We start from the raw sequence: 20,644 nt of genomic DNA, 5'->3' as shown, positions 1-20,644 counted from the left end.
CGCTTAATTGGACTTTCACAAAGCACATACCTTGACAAAATTTTGAAGAAATTCAAAATGGATCAAGCAAAGAAAGGGTTCTTGCCTGTGTTACAAGGTGTGAAATTGAGTAAGACTCAATGCCCGACCACTGCAGAAGATAGAGAGAATATGAAAGATGTTCCCTATGCATCAGCCATAGGCTCTATCATGTATGCAATGCTGTGTACCAGACCTGATGTGTGCCTTGCTATAAGTTTAGCAGGGAGGTACCAAAGTAATCCAGGAATGGATCACTGGACAGCGGTCAAGAACATCCTGAAATACCTGAAAAGGACTAAGGATATGTTTCTCGTATATGGAAGTGACAAAGAGCTCATCGTAAAAGGTTACGTTGATGCAAGCTTTGACACTGATCCGGACGATTCTAAATCGCAAACCGGATACGTGTTTACATTAAACGGTGGAGCTGTCAGTTGGTGCAGTTCTAAACAAAGCGTCGTAGCGGGATCTACATGTGAAGCGGAATACATAGCTGCTTCGGAAGCAGCAAATGAAGGAGTCTGGATGAAGGAGTTCATATCCGATCTAGGTGTCATACCTAGTGCATCGGGTCCAATGAAAATCTTTTGTGACAATACTGGTGCAATTGCCTTGGCAAAGGAATCCAGATTTCACAAAAGGACCAAACACATCAAGAGACGCTTCAACTCCATCCGGGATCTAGTCCAGGTGGGAGACATAGAGATTTGCAAGATACATACGGATCTGAATGTTGCAGACCCGTTGACTAAGCCTCTTCCACGAGCAAAACATGATCAGCACCAAAGCTCCATGGGTGTTAGATTCATTACAGTGTAATCTAGATTATTGACTCTAGTGCAAGTGGGAGACTGAAGGAAATATGCCCTAGAGGCAATAATAAAGTTATTATTTATTTCCTTATAATCATGATAAATGTTTATTATTCATGCTAGAATTGTATTTACCGGAAACATAATACATGTGTGAATACATAGACAAACAGAATGTCACTAGTATGCCTCTACTTGACTAGCTCGTTAATCAAAGATGGTTATGTTTCCTAACCATGAACAATGAGTTGTTATTTGATTAACGAGGTCACATCATTAGTAGAATGATCTGATTGACATGACCCATTCCATTAGCTTAGCACCCGATCGTTTAGTATGTTGCTATTGCTTTCTTCATGACTTATACATGTTCCTATGACTATGAGATTATGCAACTCCCGTTTACCGGAGGAACACTTTGGGTACTACCAAACGTCACAACGTAAATGGGTGATTATAAAGGAGTACTACAGGTGTCTCCAATGGTCGATGTTGGGTTGGCGTATTTCGAGATTAGGATTTGTCACTCCGATTGTCGGAGAGGTATCTCTGGGCCCTCTCGGTAATACACATCACATAAGCCTTGCAAGCATTACAACTAATATGTTAGTTGTGAGATGATGTATTACGGAACGAGTAAAGAGACTTGCCGGTAACGAGATTGAACTAGGTATTGGATACCGACGATCGAATCTCGGGCAAGTAACATACCGATGACAAAGGGAACAACGTATGTTGTTATGCGGTCTGACCGATAAAGATCTTCGTAGAATATGTAGGAGCCAATATGGGCATCCAGGTCCCGCTATTGGTTATTGACCAGAGACATGTCTCGGTCATGTCTACATTGTTCTCGAACCCGTAGGGTCCGCACGCTTAAGGTTACGATGACAGTTATATTATGAGTTTATGCATTTTGATGTACCGAAGGTTGTTCGGAGTCCCGGATGTGATCACGGACATGATGAGGAGTCTCGAAATGGTCGAGACGTAAAGATTGATATATTGGAAGCCTATGTTTGGACATCGGAAGTGTTCCGGGTGAAATCGGGATTTTACCGGGTTACCGAGAGGGTTACCGGAACCCCCCGGGAGCCATATGGGCCTTCATGGGCCTTAGTGGAAAGGAGAAAGGGGCAGCCCAAGGTGGCTGCGCCTCTTCCCCCTCCCCTAGTCCTATTAGGACTAGGAGAAGGTGGCCGGCCCCCCTCTCTCCCTTCCCCTCCGAGGAATCCTAGTTGGACTAGGATTGGGGGGAGGAATCCTACTCCCAGAGGGAGTAGGACTCTCCTGCGCCTCCCTCTTTGGCCGGCCAGCCTCCCCTCCTCTCCTCCTTTATATACGGAGGCAGGGGCACCTCTAAACACACAAGTTGACACAAGTTGATCTACGTGATCGATTCCTTAGCCGTGTGCGGTGCCCCCTGCCACCATATTCCTCGATAATACTGTAGCGGAGTTTAGGCGAAGCCCTGCTGCTGTAGTTCATCAAGATCGTCACCACGCCGTCGTGCTGACGGAACTCTTCCCCGACACTTTGCTGGATCGGAGTCCGGGGATCGTCATCGAGCTGAACGTGTGCTCGAACTCGGAGGTGCCGTAGTTTCGGTGCTTGATCGGTTGGATCGTGAAGACGTACGACTACTTCCTCTACGTCGTGTCATCGCTTCCGCAGTCGGTCTGCGTTGGGTACGTAGACAACACTCTCCTCTCGTTGCTATGCATCACATGATCCTGTGTGCGCGTAGGAAATTTTTTGAAATTACTACGAAACCCAACATAAAGGCCCCCCCTTTAGTACCGGTTCAGCACGAACCGGTGCTAAAGGGAAACCACATGGCACGAGCCAGCTCCGGGGGCCGGGAGCCCTTTAGTACCGGTTGGTAACACCAACCGGTACTAAATGTTTGTGGGTTTTTGTTTTATTTTGTATTTTTCAATTAAATTTGTGTTATCAATTTAATTTAGGATTGTTTTACGTTATAATGAGTTGTAGTCGTCATCATCATCATCATCATCATCATCGTATATTAATAAATAAATAAACTCTAGCTAGCTAAAAATCATCGTAGTCGTCTAATTACCACTATTTAATCATCATAGTCATTACCGCTAGCTATCTAATCATCACCAACACTGGCTAGCTTAAAGAGGAAACATTCACTTTGTAACAGAAGCAAAGATATCATCGAGTTCAACATAATCATCACCAACATCGAAGTTCAGGACACGGACATGAGACACTAATTAAGAGCATGAACTAGTGCTGCTCCCTCTCAGGTAGAATAGCATAGAACATGTATAGCTCTCCTGATTCATCATACTGGAGCATGCAGATGAATCTGTCTCCTAATCTTGGGTTGCGCTTCTCCTTACTGCCCCCTAGTACTTCTCTGCGATCGTTAACAATTTTGCTCCAATCATTCACTATTAAGCATTCTTCGCTTTCAGAAATCCTGAATGCACTCATGTGCAATGTAGGATATCTTGGTTGTAAGCTAACCATTGACATGTCACCTTTAGTCTCGATCCACTGAGGCACAACCATCATCGGAAGTCCCTGTTGAAGAACATTGTATACTAATTAATATACTAAGCAATGAAAGTTTAGCTTCAAAAATAATGTATGCAAAAGATGCACTAATTAAGGACAAATAGTTAAAATCTTACCATCTTTCGATTATAGATGTGACCGTAGTTCAATATGATCACCATTGGTCGCACGTTTTGAGTACTGACATTTCTAAGTTCAGGAAAAAAATTGTCTTCACAGTATTAAGATCCTCAAGCCATGAAACATAATGACTTATCTCCTCGCAGTTTAGTTGAGCCCCGGGGCAGTAGTAGGTCCTGTCTACCAAGCGCCGGACATGTTTGCTTGAACCGAAATAAGCTGACAGTACAAATTAGTTGTTAACTATTTTTGAATAAACTGTATCAAAGACATAAACATATGCATGCATAGTTGAGAAAAACTCACATAATGGTAGAACTGGAGGCATTTGCACATCGACCCAGATGTCTATATTACCTTCAATATCATCTTCCGGACGAATATAAAAGGTGACAACCATACCAGGCTCAAATGCATAAGCCTTGCATAGTGCTTGCCAAGTTTTGCATTCAAAATGGGTGTATGTGTCTCCATTATATAATTTGACGTTGAAAGTATACCCATGCTCCATCTTCAAGTAAACTCTCTTTACCTCCATATCATCTATAGCACTAGAACCTATCTTATCCAAGACAAAAATTCTTGCATGGCAGGGGATGCGTTAGTAGAATAGTGAAAATTTAAAATTATAAGTTGAAGCAAATGAAGCATAAGTTTTGCATTCAAATAATAATTGACAAAGTGACTTACTGTGTCAACTTCGAATGTCTCATCCGGCTTGATGCTGAAGCGCCTACCATCAACAAGGAAATTTCTGTCGCACAGGCCGCGCTGGTCTTCACAGTGTTCGCACATAATGAAATCTTTTTCGTCGTCAGAAATTTCCTATGTTCATATAGGTGAAACATTAAACACCTATTACAAATTAGTTGTCAACTATTTTTGAATAAACTGTATCAAATCTCAGATACCTAAATTTTCTTACTAAAAATAAACTAGTTATATTAATTATTGAACTAGTTCAAATCTCATATACCTAAATAAACTAGTTCGACAATTTTCTTACTAAAAATAAACTAGTTATATTAATTATTGAACTAGTTCAAATCTCATATACCTAAATAAACTAGTTCGACAATTTTCTTACTAAAAATAAACTAGTTATATTAATTATTGAACTAGTTCAAATCTCATATACCTAAATAAACTAGTTCGATAATTTTCTTACAAAAAATAAACTAGTTATATTAATTATTCAACTAGTTCAAATCTCTAGTTCGACATTTTCTATCTATCTAACATTCGACATTAATCAAACATTCGATCATCTAATTAACTTTTCTAAAAACAAAAAATAAGTAAAAAAATGTGTGTGTATGTGTGTGTGTAGTGTGTACGTATATATGTGTGTGTATGTGTGTATGTGTGCGGCCCCGTACGCCGCTGCCCCATACGTACGAGCGGGGGCGATGGTGTACGGGGCGGGGGCGGCGGCGTACGTATGGGCGGGGGCGCCGCCGTACGGGCCGGGTGCGACGACGACGGACGGCGGCGCGGCGGGTATACGCGAGAGCGAGAGACGTACGGGACCGCGGCGGGACGACAACGGACGGCGGCGCGCGGCGTTCGGGGCGGCGGCGCGAGACGGCGACGACGACGGGCGGCGGCGGGGACAGTGATGACGACGACGGACGACGGGCGATGGGCGATGAGGACGGGTTCGAGTGGCGCGCGAGAGGTTGGAGACGAAAGAAGTGGGGAGATCTAACTGAATTTTCGTAAGTGTTGTATATATAGGAGAGGCCTTTAGTACCAGTTGGAGCCACCAACCGGTACTAAAGGCCAACTTTGGCCAGGCCAAGAGGCGGGAAGAGCAGGCCTTTAGTACCGGTTGGTGGCTCCAACCGGTACTAAAGGGTGGTCTTTAGTACTGGTTGGAGCCACCAACCGGTACTAAAGGCCTCGCGCTGCCACCCCAAAGTTTAGTCTCACCTCGCCGGGCGAAGAGCAGCCGCACTAGTTTATAAACCCAGCCGCGGCTACCTCTTCGAACTTCTCTATATAGCAGGCTTGTGGGCCTAAACTCTGCGCGCTGCCCTGTGAGTCTGCTGGGCCTTTAAGGCCTGTAATTGCACGCCTGTGGCCTAGCAGGCCCACAGGCCAGCGCCCCAATTTTTTTTATAGTTTTTTTCTTTTCTGCTTTATTTTCTTCTATTTATTTTTGCGTAGTTTTTTGTATAGTTTTTACTTTTCTGTTATATTTATTTTCTTCTATTTATTTGTGAGTAGTTTTATTCATCTAGTTTGCCAAAATTCAACATTTTCAGAGTTCATTTTGTAGTGATTTTCAATTTCACGGTCATTTTGTGAACAATTGAAAAATAGCAAATATAATTTTTTTCTTTTCTGCTTTATTTTTTCTTCTATTTATTTCTGAGTAGTTTTTTATTTTCTGCTATATTTATTTTCTTCTATTTATTTCTGAGTAGTTTTTTTATATAGTTTTTTTCTTTTCAGCTATAGTTTTTTTTCTTTTCTGCTGTTTTTTTTCTTTTCTGCTATTTTTTCTTTTCTGCTATTTTTTCTTTTTTGCAAAACTTGATGGTCAAAGTCTGGAGTTATAACCAAAGTTTAAAAAAAAGAAATGCCGACGTGCAATTAGTTTTTGCCATAACAGAAGAAGTCTGGAGTTGTAATAAGTTATTAAAAATAAAAAAGAGGTGCAATGCTCGTTAATTTGCTTCAAGCCTTTCAGAATAGTGTAAACTGCACTGCGCGTAGCTCTGTGCAATCTACCATATTCGTGAAGGCTTGAAGCTAAGCAACGTGAGCATTGAGCCTCTTCTTCATCGTCTCTGCACTCAGGGCTTATAAACCGCTCCTAGTCCCTCTCTCTTGGCGAGGTGGGACTAAAAACAGCTTGCCATAACCTCATTAGTACCGGTTCATGGTACGAACCGGCACTAAATGGTGATGGTGGGGCCATAGCCTGACCGCAGGCTGACACAGCCTCTTTAGTACCGGTTCGTGGCATGAACCGGTACTAAAGGTTCGCCACGAACCGGTGCTATTGATCGCCGCCACGAACCGGTGCTATTGTACACATTAGTGCCGGCTGAAATTCAAACCGGCACTATTGTGCTTCACGTTTGACCCTTTTTTACTAGTGTGAACTTAATTATCATTAACTTAGTCTAAAAACCTTTGCAAAATGTCTGGTAGATCAAATGGCCAACGCTCATGTCAACCTCAACTTCAACGTGTTCCTAGAGAAAACCAAGCTGAAAGATGATGACAGCAACTATACGGACTGGGTCCGGAACCTGAGGATCATCCTCATAGCTGCCAGGAAAGCATATGTCCTAGAAGCATCGCTAGGTCAAGCACCCATCCCAGAGAACCAAGACGTTATGAATGCTTGGCAGTCGCGTGCTGATGATTACTCCCTCATGCAGTGCGGCATGCTTTATAGCTTAGAACCGGGGCTCCAAAAGCGTTTTGAGCAACACAGAGCATATGAGATGTTCAAAGAGCTGAAAATGGTTTTCCAAGCTCATGCTCGGGTCGAGAGATATGAAGTCTCTGACAAGTTCTATAGTTGTAAGATGGAGGAAAATAGTTCTGTCAGTGAGCACATACTCAAAATGTCTGGGTTGCACAACCGCTTGTCCCAGCTGGACATTAACCTCCCGGACGAGGCGGTCATTGACAGAATCCTTCAGTCGCTCCCACCTAGCTACAAGAGCTTTATGATGAACTACAATATGCAAGGGATGGTGAAAACTATTCCTGAAGTATTTTCAATGCTGAAATCAGCGGAGGTGGAAATCAAAAAGGAACATCAAGTGTTGATGGTCAATAAAACCACTAGTTTCAAGAAAGGCAAGGGTAAGAAGAACTTCAAGAAGGACGGCAAGGGAGTTGCCGCGCCCGGTAAATCAGTTGCCGGGAAGAAGCCGAAGAATGGACCCAAACCTGAGACTGAGTGCTTTTATTGCAAGGGAAAGGGACACTGGAAGCGGAACTGCCCCAAATACTTAGCGGACAAGAAGGCCGGCAACACTAAAGGTATATGTGATATACATGGAATTGATGTGTACCTTACCAGTGCTCGTAGTAGCTCCTGGGTATTTGATACCGGTGCAGTTGCTCATATTTGTAACTCAAAATAGGAGCTGCGGAATAAGCGGAGACTGGCGAAGGACGAGGTGACGATGCACGTCGGGAATGGTTCCAATGTCGATGTGATCGCCGTCGGCACGCTACCTCTACATTTACCTACGGGATTAGTTTTAAACCTCAATAAATGTTATTTAGTGCCAGCTTTGAGCATGAACATTGTATCTGGATCTTGTTTAATACGAGATGGCTACTCATTTAAATCCAAGAATAATGGTTGTTCTATTTATATGTAGGGATGGCAACTTTATCCATGGATCTGGATACCCATGGATACCCGACCCGGTTGGGCAAGGGTACGGAGCGCATTTCTGCCCATGGGTCCGTGGATATGGATACCCACAAACAGTCGGGTTGGGCACGGTTATAGTTTGTGCTCGATGGATATCCAATGGATACCCGTATGACATGTGAGGCCATATGCCAGTGATAGTAGAAAGAGCGAATCAATGGGAAATGGCAGGCAATATGCAACTGGTGCCATAAGCTATATGTTGCAGAATCAACCTCTGGTATGTCATACTTATGGACTCATTGTATTACTTGTTGCCTACTTATGCATGTAGCTTATGTTATCATTTGTGAGTGAATGACAATGAACTAATTTGATCTTTGGGAAGGCTTCATGCTGACTTTTCTATGCCCATGGAGCTTCATGGGTATGTGGGTATCCAGCGGGTTTGGGCATGGGCATAAGTTGTGCCCATGGATAATTTGGTGGATGGGCAGAGGGTAGGAAGATGGGTCATGGATTGGATTTGGACCAGCTTCACCCGCCCCAAACCCGACCCATTGCCATCCCTATTTATATGAGAGATATGTTTTATGGTCATGCCCCGCTGGTCAATGGTTTATTCTTAATGAATCTCGAACGTGATGTTACACATATTCATAGTGTGAATACCAAAAGATGTAAGATTGATAATGATAGTCCCACATATCTGTGGCACTGCCGCCTTGGTCACATCGGTGTCAAACGCATGAAGAAGCTCCATACAGATGGACTTTTGGAGTCTCTTGATTTCGAATCATTTGACACATGCGAACCATGCCTCATGGGTAAAATGACCAAGACTCCGTTCTCCGGAACAATGGGTCGAGCAACCAACTTATTGGAAATTATACATACTGATGTGTGCGGTCCAATGAGCGTTGAGGCTCGCGGTGGCTATCGTTATGTTCTCACTCCCACTGATGACTTAAATAGATATGGGTATGTCTATTTGATGAAACACAAGTCTGAGACCTTTGAAAAGTTCAAGGAATTTCAGAATGAGGTAGAGAATCAACGTGACCGAAAGATAAAATTCTTACGATCAGATCGTGGGGGAGAATATTTAAGTCACGAATTTGGTACGCACTTAAGGAAATGTGGAATGGTTTCACAACTCACGCCGCCTGGAACACCTCAGCGTAACGGTGTGTCTGAACGTCGTAATCGCACTCTATTGGATATGGTGCGACATATGATGTCACTCACTGATTTACCACTATCATTTTGGGGATACGCTCTAGAGACAGCTACATTCACTTTAAATAGGGCACTGTCTAAATCCGTTGAGACGACGCCATATGAATTATGGTTTGGGAAGAAACCTAAGCTGTCGTTTCTAAAAGTTTGGGGATGTGATGCTTATGTCAAGAAACTACAAACTGAAAAGCTCGAACCCAAGTCGGAAAAATGCGTCTTCATAGGATACCCTAAGGAAACCATTGGGTATACCTTCTACCTCAAATCCGAAGGCAAGATCTTTGTTGCCAAGAACGGGTCCTTTCTGGAGAAAGAGTTTCTCTTGAGAGAAGTAAGTGGGAGGAAAGTAGAACTCGATGAAGTACTGCCTCTTGAACCGGAAAGTAGCGCAGCTCAGGAAGATGTTCCTGTGGTGCCTGCACCGACTAGAGAGGAAGTTAATGATAATGATCAAGGTACTTCGGATCAAGTTGCTACTAAACTTCGAAGGTCCACAAGGACACGTTCCACACCAGAATGGTATGGAAACCCTGTCCTGGAAATCATGTTGTTAGACAACGGTGAACCTTCGAACTATGAAGAAGCAATGGCGGGCCCAGATTCCAACAAATGGCTTAAAGCCATGCAATCCGAGATAGGATCCATGTATGAAAACAAAGTATGGACTTTGACAGACTTGCCTGATGATCGGCGAGCGATAGAGAATAAATGGATCTTTAAGAAGAAGACGGACGCGGATGGTAATGTTACCATCTATAAGGCTCGACTTGTCGCTAAGGGTTATCGACAAGTTCAACGGGTTGACTACGATGAGACCTTCCCACCCGTAGCGAAGCTGAAGTCCGTCTGAATCATGTTAGCAATTGCCGCATACTATGATTATGAGATATGGCAAATGGACGTCAAAATGGCACTCCTTAACGGCTTTCTTAAGGAAGAATTGTATATGATGCAGCCGGAAGGTTTTGTCGATCCTAAGAATGCTAACAAGGTATGCAAGCTCCAACGCTCCATTTATGGGCTGTTGCAAGCATCTTGAAGTTGGAACATTCGCTTTAATGAAATGATCAAAGCGTTTGGGTTTATGCAGACTTATGGAGAAGCCTGCATTTACAAGAAAGTGAGTGGGAGCTCTGTAGCATTTCTCATATTATATGTGGATGACATACTTTTGATGGGAAATGATATAGAACTTTTGGACATGGAACACTGGACAACGGTCAAGAACATCCTGAAGTACATGAAAAGGACTAAAGATATGTTTCTCGTATATGGAGGTGACGAGGAGCTCGTCGTAAAGGGTTACGTCGACGCTAGCTTTAATACAGATCTGGATGACCCTAAGTCACAAACCGGATACGTGTATATTTTGAATGGTGGGGCAGTAAGCTGGTGCAGTTGCAAGCAAAGCGTCATGGCGGGATCTACATGTGAAGCGGAGTACATGGCAGCCTCGGAGGCAGCGCATGAAGCAATCTGGATGAAGGAGTTCATCACTGACCTAGGAGTCATACCCAATGCGTTAGGGCCGATCACTCTCTTCTGTGACAACACTGGAGCTATTGCCCTTGCCAAGGAGCGCAGGTTTCACAAGAAGACCAGGCACATCAAGCGTCGCTTCAACTCCATTCGTGAACGTGTTCAAGATGGAGACATAGATATTTGCAAAGTACATACGGGTCTGAATGTCGCAGATCCGTTGACTAAACCTCTTCCGCGAGCAAAACATGATCAACACCAGAACTCTATGGGTGTTCGATTCATCACAATGTAACTAGATTATTGACTCTAGTGCAAGTGGGAGACTGTTGGAAATATGCCCTAGAGGCAATAATAAAATGATTATTATTATATTTCCTTGTTCATGATAATTGTCTATTATTCATGCTATAATTATGTTATCCGGAAATCATAATACATGTGTGAATACATAGACCATAACATGTCCCTAGTGAGCCTCTAGTTAACTAGCTCGTTGATCAATAGATAGTCATGGTTTCCTGACTATGGACATTGGATGTCATTGATAACGGGATCACATCATTAGGAGAATGATGTGATGGACAAGACCCAATCCTAAGCATAGCACAAGATCGTGTAGTTCGTTTGCTAGAGCTTTTCCAATGTCAAGTATCATTTCCTTAGACCATGAGATCGTGTAACTCCCGGATGCCATAGGAGTGCTTTGGGTGTACCAAACGTCACAACGTAACTGGGTGACCATAAAGGTATACTATAGGTATCCCCGAAAGTATCTGTTGGGTTGACACGGATCGAGACTGGGATTTGTCACTCCGTATGACAAAGAGGTATCTCTGGGCCCACTCGCTAATGCATCATCATAATGAGCTCAGTGTGACCAAGTGTTTGGTCATGGGATCATGCATTATGGTATCAGTAAAGTGACTTGCCGGGAATGAGATTGAACGAGGTATTGGGATACCGACGATCGAATTCGAGCAAGTAACGTACCGATTGACAAAGGGAATTGAATACGGGATTGATTGAATCCTCGACATGGTGGTTCATTCGATGAGATCATCATGGAACATGTGGGAGCCAACATGGGTATCCAGATCCCGCTGTTGGTTATTGACCGGAGAGTCGTCTCCGTCATGTCTGCGTGTCTCCCGAACCCGTAGGGTCTACACACTTAAGGTTCGGTGACGCTAGGGTTGTAGAGATATTAGTATGCGGTAACCCGAAAGTTTTTCGGACTCCCGGATGAGATCCCGGACGTTACGAGGAGTTCCGGAATGGTCCGGAGGTAAAGATTTATATATAGGAAGTCCAGTTTCGGCCATCGGGAAAGTTTCGGGGTTAATCGGTATTGTACCGGGACCACCGGAAGGATCCCGGGGGTCCATCGGGTGGGGCCACCTATCCCGGAGGGCCCCATTGGCTGAAGTGGGAGAGGAACCAGCCCCGGGTGGGCTGGTGCGCCCCCTCCCATGGGCCTCCCCTGCGCCTAGGGTTGGAAACCCTAGGGATGGGGGGCGCCCCACCTGACTTGGGGGGCAAGTCCCCCTTGGCCGCCGCCCCCCTTGGAGATTGGATCTCCAAGGGCCGGTGCCCCCCTAGGGGCCCTATATATAGTGGGGGAGGGAGGGCAGCCACACCCAAGCCCTTGGCGCCTCCCTCTCCCCTCGTAACAACTCTCTCTCTCTCTCTCGTTGGAGCTTGGCGAAGCCCTGCCGAGATCACCGCTGCTTCCACCACCACGCCGTCGTGCTGCTGGATCTCCATCAACCTCTCCTTCACCTTGCTGGATCAAGAAGGAGGAGACGTCTTCCCAACCGTACGTGTGTTGAACGCGGAGGTGTCGTCCGTTCGGCGCTTGGTCATCGATGATTTGGATCACGACGAGTACGACTCCATCAACCCCGTTCTCTTGAACGCTTCCGCTCACGATCTACAAGGGTATGTAGATGCACTCCCCTCTCTCCCGTTGCTAGATGACTCCATAGATTGATCTTGGTGATGCGTAGAATTTTTTTAAAATTTTGCTACGTTCCCCAACACTGGGGTGGGGGCCGCATTGCTATGCAAGCTCGGAACATGCCAGGCAGTCTTGTTGCAGATTATTCCGGGCACGCTTGACGGTGTCCGGGTGTTTAACCGCCGAACTAGTGGATTGCCTTAAGAGGCTGCTTTATGCTTCTGCTGCGAGGGCCGCGGTGTGTTCCTCCGTGCGGAGAGAGCGCTCTGTGTTTCCATTGACTGTGATGACCCCCTGAGGTCCTGGCATCTTGAGCTTGAGGTATGCATAATGCGGTACCGTATTGAATCTCGCAAATATGGTACGCCCGAGCAGTGCGTGATAGCCACTGCGAAACGGGACTATATCGAAGATTAACTCCTCGCTTCGGAAGTTATCCGGGGATCCGAAGACCACTTCCAGTGTGACTGAGCCTGTGCAATGGGCCTCTACACCTGGTATGACGCCTTTGAAGGTCATTTTTGTGGGTTTGATCCTTGAAGGGTCTATACCCATTTTGCGCATTGTGTCCTGATAAAGCAGGTTCAGGCTGCTGCCGCCGTCCATAAGGACTCGAGTGAGGTGAAATCCGTCGATGATTGGGTCTAGGACCAGTGCGGCAAATCCGCCATGACGGATACTAGTGGGGTGGTCCCTGCGATCGAAGGTGATCGGACAGGAGGACCATGGGTTGAACTTTGGGGCGACTGGCTCCAACGCGTATACGTCCCTTAGCGCACGCTTCCGCTCCCTCTTGGGGATGTGGGTTGCGTATATCATGTTCACCGTCCGCACTTGTGGGGAGAACCTCTTGTGTCCTCTGGTGTTCGGCAGCCAGGGCTCCTCCTCGTCATCGCTAAGCAGCCCCTTGTCCTTGTTTTTGGCATTTAACTTGCCGGCCTGCTTGAACACCCAACATTCCCTGTTGGTGTGGTTGGCTGGCTTGTCGGGGGTGTCGTGTATTTGACACGAGCGGTCGAGTAGACGGTCCAAACTGGACGATCACGGAGGTCTTCTTTTGAATGGCTTTTCCGCTGACCGGGTTTAGAGCCTCTGAATCCGGCGTTGACCGCCGTATCCTCGGTATTGTCGCTGTTGATGCGGCGCTTGTGTTTGTTGTGGCGTGACCTGCCATTGCTATCCTTGGTATCCGAAGTACCATGGTTCTTTGATATGTTATTGTTGCGAGCCAACCAGCTGTCTTCTCGCACGCAAAAATGGGTCATTAGTGTCATGAGGGCTGCCATAGATTTCGGCTTTTCCTGGCCAAGGTGCCGGGCGAGCCACTCGTCGCGGATGTTGTGCTTAAAAGCTGCTAGGGCCTCTGCATCCGGACAGTCGATGATTTGATTTTTCTTTGATTGGAACCGTGTCCAGAATTGCCTGGCTGATTCCTCTGGCTGCTGGATTATGTGGCTCAAGTCATCGGCATCTGGTGGTCGCACATAAGTGCCCTGGAAGTTGTCGAGGAATGCGGCTTCCAGATCTTCCCAACAGCCGATGGATTCTGCTGGCAGGCTGTTGAGCCAATGTCGAGCTGGTCCTTTGAGTTTAAGTGGGAGGTATTTGATGGCGTGTAGATCTTCACGGCGGTCCATGTGGATGTGCAGGAGGAAGTCCTTGATCCATACCGCATGATCTGTTGTACCGTCGTATGATTCGATATTTACGGGTTTGAAACCCTCTTGGATTTGGTGATCCATTACTTCGTCTGTGAAGCATAGGGGGTGTGCAGCACCTCTGTACTGGGCTATATCGCGACGCAGCTCAAATGAGTCTTGCCCGCTGTGTTTGGCCCAGCCGGATTTGCTTTTACTATATCTGGCATGACGGTTATCGTCTCGCGTAGTGGCGCGCCCCCGTGATCCGTAGATCGATCTTGTGTGTTTTGCTTTGTCCTCCAATACGTCTCGCAGGCTAGCGTATTTCCCCATGCCTTGACATTTTTATTTGAGTGGTGTCGGGGTGCGGGCTGAGCTTTTGGCTGAAATGCCTCTCTGTCGCGGCCACGAGGTGGCCGATCAGCCGCGTCATACGCTGGAGATGTAGGTTTTAATGCTTCATCCTCCAGACGGGGTAGCAACCTGTGCTTTGGGTAACTCTTGGAGGGGCGTTCGAGTTCGTGTTCCTCGGCCGCAAGGACTTCAGTCCATCTATCAGCTAGCAAGTCTTGATCAGCGTGAAGCTGCTGTTGCTTTTTCTTCAGGCTATTTGTTGTGGCTATAAGCCGGCGCTTGAAGCGCTCTTGCTCGACGGGATCCTCAGGCACGACGAATTCGTCATCGTCGAGGCTTGCCTCGTCTTCGGAGGAAGGCATGTAATTCTCATCCTCCACCTCTCCGTCTGCCGCTCTCTCAGGAGGGCTGGCTTCTCCATCCTCCTACTCTAAATCTTGCTGGAGGGGATTGGCGTCGTCTTCGGCACTATTCGGAGTGCTATTATCTCCTGTATCGGTATCACCGCTTTTGCTTTGGCAAGACTTAGAGCGGCGCCGCTCTCGTCGGCGCTTGGGTTGCTTCTTGGAGGGGTCATCCTCCGCTGTCCCGTCGCCATTGCCATCATTGGGTGTGTCCACCATGTATATATCATATGATGAGGTGGCTGTCCAGTGCCCTGTGGGCAATTGTTCCTGTTCGTCTCCTGCATCGTCGTCCATACTGTTGATGTCTTCGGAGTCGAAGTCGAGCATGTCGGTCAAATCATCGACAGTGGCTATTAAGTGGGTGGTGGGTGGGCCGCGAATTTCTTCGTCATTCGCATCCCAATCCTGCCAGACATAGTTCGGCCGGGACTCTCCAGACAAGGAGAGGGACCTTAATGAGTTCAGTATGTCGCCGAAGGGCGAGTGCTGAAAGATATCCGCGGAGGTGAACTCCATGATCGGCGCCCAGTCAGATTTGATAGGCACGGGCGGAGGCGGTTCGGAGTCCATGGCCAGGGAAGAATCCGGTTGTTTGGCATCACGGCTCTCGTGAAGGATAAGGTCGATACTCGGCTCGATCGCCGCTGAGAATGCGGCCTCCATGGCGGGGTCTATCCACCCGTCCATGGATGGCGCAATTGGCTCCGAATTGAGGGTCGGAGCGGTTGCCGGTGCGACCTCCCGAACACTGTCCGATGGTAGAGCTAAATCATGCTCATTGTGACCGTGCAGCGCACTCGGCAGGGGCTCGAATCCATCGAAGATCAAGTCCTCGCGGATGTCGGTCGTGTAGTTTAAGCTTCCAAACCTGACCTGGTGGCCAGGGGCGTAACTCTCGATCTGCTCCAGATGGCCAGGCGAGTTGGCCCGCAGTGCGAAGCTGCCGAATACAAAGATCTGTCCGGGGAGAAAAGTCTCACCCTGGACTGCATCGCTATCGATGATCGGAGGAGCCATCAAGCCTAATGATGATGACACATAGGAACTCTCAATGAAAGCACCAATGTTAGTGTCAAAACCGGCGGATCTCGGGTAGGGGGTCCCGAACTGTGCATCTAAGGCGGATGGTAATAGGAGGTAGGGGACACAATGTTTACCCAGGTTCGGGCCCTCTTGATGGAAGTAATACCCTATGTCCTGCTTGATTGTTCTTGATAATATGAGTAGTACAAGAGTTGATCTACCATGAGATCGAAGAGGCTAAACCCTAAAGGCTAGCCTATGGCATGATCGTTGTTGTCCTACGGACTAAAACCCTCCGGTTTATATAGACACCGAAGAGGGATAGGGTTACACAGAGTCGGTTACAAGGAAGGAGATCTACATATCCGTATCGCCAAGCTTGCCTTCCACGCCAAGGAGAGTCCCATCCGGACACGGGACAAAGTCTTCAATCTTGTATCTTCATAGTCCAACAGTCCGGCCAAAGGATATAGTCTGGCCGTTCGGATACCCCCTAATCTAGGACTCCCTCAGGGTGCCTTGGTCATCCCCAAGCTTAGGCTCTTGCCACTCCTTGTTCCATAACCCATCAAATCTTTACCCAAAACTTGAAAACATCACAACACAAAACTTAAAAGAAAATCTTCGTGAGCTCCGTTAGTAAAAGAAAACAAACCACCACTTCAATGTACTGTAATGAACTCATTTTTATTTATATTGTTGTTAAAGATACTGTATTATAACTTTTCTATGGTTCATAAACTCTATTATTAGCCATAGATTCATCAAAATAAGCAAACAACACACGAAAAACAGAATCTGTCAAAAACAGAACAGTATGTAGTAATCTGTAGGTTTAGAATACTTATGGAGCCCAAAAAATTCTAAACTAAATTGCTGGACGTGAGGAATTTATCTATTAATCATCTGCAAAAAGAATTAACTAAATAGTACTCTCCAGTAAAAAATGGCAGCAATTCTCATGAGCGCTAAAGTTTCTGTTTTTACAGCAAGATAAAAAAGACTCTCCCCAAGTCTTCCCAACGGTTCTACTTGGCACAAACACTAATTAAACACAAAAAAGACAACCAAAACAGAGGCTAGATAAATTATTTATTACTAAACAGAATCAAAAAGCAATAAACAAAAATAAAATTGGGTTGCCTTCCAACAAGCGCTATCGTTTAAAGCCCCTAGCTAGGCATAAAATTTCAATGATGCTCACATGAAAGATAATAATTGAAACACAAAGAGAGCATCATGAAACATGTGACAAACACATCTAAGTCTAACATACTTCCTATGCATAGGCATCTTATAGGCAAACAAATTATCAAATCAAGCAAAAACTAGCATATGCAAGGAAGCGGAAAGAAACAATAGCAATCCCAACATAATGAGAGGTAGTTTAGTAACATGAAAATTTCTACAACCATATTTTCCTCTCTCATAATAATTACATGTGGGATCGTAAGCAAATTCAACAATATAGCTATCACATAAAATATTTTCAACACGATCCACATGCATGCAGAGTTGACACTCTTCCAAAATAATGGGATTAACATTAACTAAAGTCATGACCTCTCCAAACCCACTTTTATCAAAAATTTCATAAGATTGAAAATTCTCCAAATATGTGGGATCAAAAGTTGACACTCTTCCAAACCCACTTTCAATAATATTGCAAACACTATTATCAATCTCATATTCATCATGGGGCTTAAATAAATTTTCAAGATCATAAGAAGAATCACCCCAATCATGATCATTGCAACAAGTAGAGGACATAGCAAAACTACCATCCCCAAGCTTAGGGTTTTGCATATTATTAGCACAACTGACATTAATAGAATTTATAATAACATCATTGCAATCATGCTTTTCATCGAAGGAACTATCAAGTATGGGTACAATAGCAACGATCTCATGTTTAACATAAGGAACTGTAGCAAATTCATCTTCATAAAATATTGGCATCATGGCCACAAGAATAGCAAGCATTATGTTCATCAAGGGATATTTCAATCAAATCAACGGAATCATAATTATCTATAGGTTCATGCATATCATTATTTTCTTCCAAAGCAACGGTCATTCTTTTAATAAATTCTTTGACATAGACATTATGAGCATAGTTTTCATAGCAATATTTAAGTATGTCAAGATTTTCAGATTCGTAGAGAGTAATATCATACTTTTCAATCAAAGAAGCAACTTCATAAGCACCCTTAAAAGCAACAAATTATTCAATTTGTTCAATATCGTAGTAAAAATAAACACACTTTGCATAAGAAGATAAGATTTCATTATCATTAAACTCACATACGTAGGGGAGGTGTTTTTAGGGTTCTTAGAGCAACAAGTAAGATCACAAATTTCACAAAGATTCCAAGCATAACATAGCAATCTATTTATTTGATCCCATAAGAGTCTCCCTTTTTCAGACAAATGGTGACGCACAAAATGAGCATGCTCATCTAAAGATTTCCCATCAGCTAGGCTAGTTGGGGTTCCAGCATGAGCGCATAAGGATCGAAGATGATCCAAGTAGAACACTTTAAGTGGATCCATATAAATAGATTTTCAGCAAGCAAAGATGCAAGCAAATATAAGGTACATGGAAACAAAAACAAAGATACATACGGGGAGAAGGCGAACAGAAAAAGGGCGAATAAAATGGCAAGGGTGAAGTGGGGAAGAGGAAAACGAGAGGCAAATGGCAAATAATGTAATGCGAGGGATAAGAGTTGTGATGGGTACTTGGTAAGTCTTGACTTGGCGTAGATCTCCCCGGCAACGGCGCTAGAAATCCTTCTTGCTACCTCTTGAGCATGCATTGGTTTTCCCTTGAAGAGGAAAGGGTGATGCAGCAAAGCAGCGTAAGTATTTCCCTTAGTTTTTGAGAACCAAGGTATCAATCTAGTAGGAGACCATGCGCGAGTCACCTCGTACCTACACAAACAAATAAGAACCTCGCGACCAACACGATAAAGGGGTTGTCAATCCCTTCACGGCCACTTGCAAGAGTGAGATCTGGTAAAGATAATAATAATAAGATAAATAGTTTTGGTATTTTTATGATATAAATTGAAAGTAAAGATTGCAAAATAAAATATATTGGAAACTTGTATGATGGAAAATAGACCCGGGGGCCATAGGTTTCACTAGTGGCTTCTCTCAAGATAGCATAAGTATTACAGTGGGTGAACGAATTATTGTCGAGCAATTGATAGAAAAGCGAATAATTATGAGAATATCTAGGCATGATCATGTATATAGGCATCACGTCCGTGACAAGTAGACCGACTCCTGCCTGCATCTACTACTATTACTCCACACATCGACCGCTATCTAGCATGCATCTAGAGTGTTAAGTTCATAAGAACGGAGTAACGCTTTAAGAAGATGACATGATGTAGAGGGATAAACTCATGCAATATGATATAAACCCCATCTTTTTATCCTCGATGCCAACAATACAATATGTGTCGTTTCCCCTACTGTCACTGGGATCGAGCACCGCAAGATTGAACCCAAAGCTAAGCACTTCTCCCATTGCAAGAAAGATCAATCTAGTAGGCCAAACCAAAGTGATAATTTGAAGAGACTTGCAAAGATAACCAATCATACATAAAAGAATTCAGAGAAGATTCAAATAGATAATCTTGATCATAAACCCACAATTCATCAGATCTCGACAAACACACCGCAAAAGAAGATTACATCGAATAGATCTCCAAGAAAATCGAGGAGAACTTTGTATTAAGATCCAAAGAGAGATAAGAAGCCATCTAGCTAATAACTATGGACTCGAAGGTCTGAGGTAAACTACTCACACATCATCGGAGGGGCCATGGAGTTGATGTAGAGGCCCTCCATGATCAATGCCCCCTCCGGCGGAGCTCCGGAAAAGGCCCCAAGATGGGATCTCTTGGGTACGGAAGGTTGCGGCAGTGGAAATAGGGTTTCGTGGTGCTCCTGGATGTTTTCGGGGTACGTAGGTATATATAGGAGGAAGAAGTAGGTCGGTTGAGCCACAAGGGGCCCACGAGGGGGGAGGGCGCGCCCCCTGCCTCGTGGCCTCCTTGTTGGTTTCTTGACGTCTAGTCTAAGTCCTCTGGATTACGTTTGTTCCAAAAATCACGCTCCTAAAGGTTTCATTCCGTTTGGACATGGTTTAATATTCTTTTTCTGCGAAACACTGAAATAGGCAAAAACAACAATTTGGGCTGGGCCTCCGGTTAATAGGTTAGTCCTGAAAACAATATAAAAGTGTAAAATAAAGCCCATTAACATCCAAAACAGATAATATAATAGCATGGAACAATCAAAATTATAGATACGTTGGAGACGTATCACCACCCCACAGTCTGCCACCATGGCCATCACCCGCTCCGCCACCGCGGCCCGAAGGCGGGAGGTGGTGGTCGTGGCCGCCACCCCATCGTCAGCCGCCATGGCCGCCAGCCCACCGTCGACCGCCGGGATCATCACCCGCTCCGCCACCGCCGCCCGAAGGAGGGGGCGGAGGTGGAGGCCCGCACGTGCGTCAGCGACCTTGCGCGCTACATCGAGTTCGTGCGGGAAGAGGAGGAGCGCCTCGTCGAGCACTCAAAGAGCCTTACCACAATCGTGGCCGCAGCACACGCTGACACAGAGGCGATGAATCAGGAGATCTACGAGTAGTCTGGCCACTTCGAGAG

This window comes from Triticum aestivum, chromosome 4A (assembly GCF_018294505.1).
Source record: "Triticum aestivum cultivar Chinese Spring chromosome 4A, IWGSC CS RefSeq v2.1, whole genome shotgun sequence".
In the NCBI taxonomy this organism is placed as follows: domain Eukaryota; kingdom Viridiplantae; phylum Streptophyta; class Magnoliopsida; order Poales; family Poaceae; genus Triticum; species Triticum aestivum.
Note: the sequence above shows the minus strand (reverse complement) of the source record.